This window comes from Chinchilla lanigera, unplaced genomic scaffold, assembly GCF_000276665.1.
Source record: "Chinchilla lanigera isolate Chin_1 unplaced genomic scaffold, ChiLan1.0 scaffold00029, whole genome shotgun sequence".
In the NCBI taxonomy this organism is placed as follows: Eukaryota; Metazoa; Chordata; class Mammalia; order Rodentia; family Chinchillidae; genus Chinchilla; species Chinchilla lanigera.
The window spans coordinates 2111852-2116248 of record NW_004955430.1 but is presented as its reverse complement, the minus strand read 5'-3'; positions in this window follow the sequence as shown (position 1 = coordinate 2116248).

The window sequence follows — 4397 nt, the reverse complement described above, 5'->3', positions numbered from 1 at the left end:
TTTGGTTTTTCTCCGGTACCGGGAACCGAACTCACGACCTTGCGCTTGCCAGGCAGGCGCTTTTGCCGCTGAGCTAAATCCCCAGCCCCCACATGTAAGCTTTTGAGCAAGAGGGATTTGGAGTCACAGAGACAAAGGTTAGGAAAGCAATGACATGCAAGGGCAGTTCTCAAGTTCGAGGAGGAAAACAGTGCCATGCTTTGATTGGGAGATTACTTTTTGCCTCTGTCACAGAGAGCAGATGATTACATTTAAGCAGAAGTTAGGCCAGGCATGGTGGTGAACATCTGTATTCCCAGAACTCAGGAGGCTGAAGCAGAAAGATCACTACGAGTTCGAGGCCAGCCTGGGCCCTGTAGTGGGTTCAAGACCAGCCTGAACTACAGAGTGAGATCCTGTCTCAAAAAAAGTCAGGAGTTTCTTAGCCCCAAAATAAAGAACGCTGTGCTCGTTAAAGGGAGAGGTAGCCATTATATTCATTACTAATCAAATAAATACGGGCAGAATGTTCATCCTTCAGGTTTAACACAGCGAGCCTTTTTTCTTTCCTCTACTCCTCCTCATCCTCCCTCTCACTCTCAGTGTGTGTGTGTGTGTGTGTGTGTGTGTGTGTGTGTGTGTACTGGAGATGGAACCCAGGGGTGTGCTACTGAGGCAAGAGCCGAGGGCATGGCAGTGTGGCGAGTAGCTGGGCATAACCTGCCAACGGGAGAGGTCTGTAGCCACCTGCACAGCAGCAGCCCCCTCCTGACACGCGGAACCCGGCTCCAGGTCCCAGTCTTCTGACATGAGGGCAAACTGAGCCTAGCACCTGCACCACCTTCTAGGAGGAGACCAAGCAGCACGGCCTGGATCAGCTGCCTCATCAAGGAAGACAGAAGAAGGCCGCAGCGGTGGACTTTGCCGCCACTGCACTCTTGTTCTTGCAGTGATCTGCTCTGCTCTTCTCTTCTTCCTTTAAAGCACCCTTGTCTCGCTGAGCACTGCTTTTGTGCTTCTGTCCCTTTTCTTTCTTATTATTACTATCAGTAGTAGTGGTATTACAGTTTATTTGTACCATTTAAGTATACATACCGATCACATTCATCATAGGGAGTTTGCACCTGCACATGAAATATCTTGATGCCTCTTTTTCCCCTCCCTTCCCTTCTACCACTCTTCCCCTCTTTATTTATAAAGCTTTGTTTCCATTTTTATCCTTCTTTTCTTATTTTTTCCTTTCTTCTTTCCCCTCCTCCCTCTTTCCTAGTTCCCCTTCCCTTTTGAACAATTTCTTCGTATTTCACAGTATTCATTATATATTTTGGTTCTTATCTCTGCTTTCAATTTCTCACACCAGAGAGACAATGTGGTATATACATATGTTTGTCTGATTTATTTCACTTAAGAGTATGGTCTCAGGGTGCATCCATTTAGCTATAAATGTCTCAAGTTTATCCCTCTTTATGGCAGAGTAGTACTCCATTGTATTAAAAAATCTTTTTTTATTTATTCATTGGTTGATGGGCATCTGGTCTGTCTGTAACATCTAGCTATTACAAACTGTGCTGCTGCAAATATAGGTGTGCAGATATCGCTGTGTTGTGAAGCTTTTAATTCTTTCGGGAAGATACCAAGAAGGGGAATAGCTGGGTCGAATGGAACCTCTAATCCTAGTTTTTTGCGGAATCTCCACACTGATTTCCACAATGGATGCACCAGTCTACACTCCCACCAGCAGTGGAGAAGGGTTCCTTTTGCCCCACAACCCTGCCAACATTGATTATTGGTTGATTTCTTGATAGTAGCCATTCTTTCTGGAATGAGATGGAATCCCAGTGGTGTTTTAATTTGTATCTCTCAAGTGTTAATCTTTTACATTTACCTATTGTTCCAACCAATTCACTGAATGCAGCAATAAGAGCTTGGTTCCTACAGCACCTGATAACACTACCATTGAGCTATAGTGCCCGGCCCTTTTTATTTATTTTGAGATAGGATCTCACTAAATGGCCCAGGTTGGTATTGAGCTTGTGATCCTCCTGCCTCAACTTCCAGAGTATCTGAGGTTAGAGCGTGTGGCACCACACCAGGCTTTGGAAGTTGCTCTTAACCTAGAAGGGGACTGATCCCAGAGCCAGAACTTCACCTATCTCTGTGCAAAAGCCCGCAGCCTTTTTATGCCACCACACTCAAAACACTGTGGGAAAAGTTGATTGAATAAGTAATACTGGTATGACTAAATTGGAACTTGGAAATAAATTTTATGTTTGTTTTTATTTTTAAATTTTTATTTATTCACTCATTAACTCATTTAACTCATTTTGGTAACTAAACTCAGGACCTGCACACTGAGTTATATCCCTAGTCCTTTTTTATTTTTCTTATTTTGAGACAGTGTCTTGATAAGTCATTAATTTCCCTAGCCTGGTATTGAACTTGTGCGGCTCCTGCCTCAGCTTCCTTGAGGACTGGGATTATAGCCAGCTATTTTTAAATTTAGATGCAGAGTCTCCACATGCTTCCCAGGATAGCCTCAAACTCCTGGGTGCAAATGATTTTCCACCCTCCTCCTTCAGAGTGAGTAACAGGGATCATAGGCACTAGTCCAGATGCCCTACCTTTATGATTTTAGGATGAACTGCATGGCTGCTCACGAAATAAAAACACTGGGGAATGAATGCTGGTCCAGGAGCTGCTGCCACCTGTCTGAGTGGGTCACCTCAGGCCAAAGACTGGGGAGGGACTGGGGTTATGCTGACACCCCTCCCAGAGTCCCAGGGGACTGGGAGACTCCTAGATCCTCAAGTGCAGCATCAGTAACGAATTGAGCCCAGACATTTTTGTAGAAACAAGTCATCTGTCAGTCAAGCAGCTGCTTCTCCCAAAGTGTGGGGAGCTGTTGCCATGACAGCTGTGGCATCCTAAATGCTCCTGCACCACTCCAGAGATATTTGCCTTGGCCACGGAAAGCTTGAAACACAGACCTATCCGAGATGACTCTGCCCTGCAGTACTCCTGACAACTCTGCCCTATGATCTCCAGATGACTCTTCTCTGGTGTTGCTCCAAAAGTCCTCAGATAAGTCCAGAAGATGCACAAAACTGCACATGCATGAGCTGCTCGCGCCCTGTATGAGCTGCACTCCCTCACACTCCTTAGGACAGTTGAGGAGGCTCCCTCCAGTGAACTCCCTCCTGCAGCATGGGTCCCAGTAAACGCTCATGCCAATGCTCCTATTGCCTATTTGTGACTTTTATCTCAGATAGAGTGGGATGAGTGACTTGCACTAACAAGACCTTGTAACACAAGGGGCTACCAGCCCTGAAGAGTTCCAGAGACTGGTGGCTGGGAATAGTGGACACTGGTGATTGGCAGTGACAAGTGGTAGAGACCAGCAGTGACTGGTAGAGATCAGCAGAGACCAGCATAGATCTGTGATGACCTGTGGACAGCCCCAGGGAGGCCACATAGCCATGAAGGCAGCATAGCCATAGACTGCTGAAGAGCAGATGGAGTGGCGAAAGCCTGCACAAAGTGTAACACTCAGAGCTGGAACTCTGAGGGCTGAGAGCCACCGGCACTCAAAGGCCACAGCCACTAACGTCAAGGGAGCTGCACAGCACTGATTCATCACTTTCATGCAAATTAAGCAAAATAATCCTCAGCCAACTGGGGAACACTAGGGATATCAAAAGAATGAACAGAAGTAATTGTGACTGAGAATTTCTCCAGATTAGAATCAGACAGCAAACTACAGGTCCAGGAAGTGCAGAGAACACTAAGTCAGAGAATACCGAAACAAATAACAAAAGCACTGCATGCAGGCACATCATATTCAAACCACAGGAAATGAAAGTAAAGAAGAAAAATCCAAAGAAGAATGCAGCGAAGGCAAAGATACCTTATGCACAGAGGAGCAAAGACAAGTGTTACCTCTGACCTCTCAGAAGTCATCCAGGCAAGAGGGAAGTAGAGTCAAATATTCAAAATGTTTAGGAAAAAAATGCACCAACCTAGAATTCTGCATCCTATAAAACTCAACATCAGAAGTAAAGGAGAAATAAAGGTACTTTCAGACAAAAACCACAGGAGGTCCCCAATTGAAACTACAAAAGTAAAAAAAAAAAAAAAGAAACTACAAAAGTGAGAAAAAGAGTGGAAGACAAAACAAAAGTACAAAGAACAAGAACAACAAATAGAAAACAGCAACAAATATGGTAGATATTAAGTATGTTCATAATCATTTTAAACAGCAATATTCTAGAAACTCCAATAAAAAAGGATGTCAGAGGAGGTAAAAAAGAAAAAAAAAGAAAAAACCAAAACCAAACAACCAGTTATATGTTGTCCATAAGAAACACGGCCCAAATATAAAAGCACACAGAATAGGTTAAAAGTAATAGAGAAAGATATAC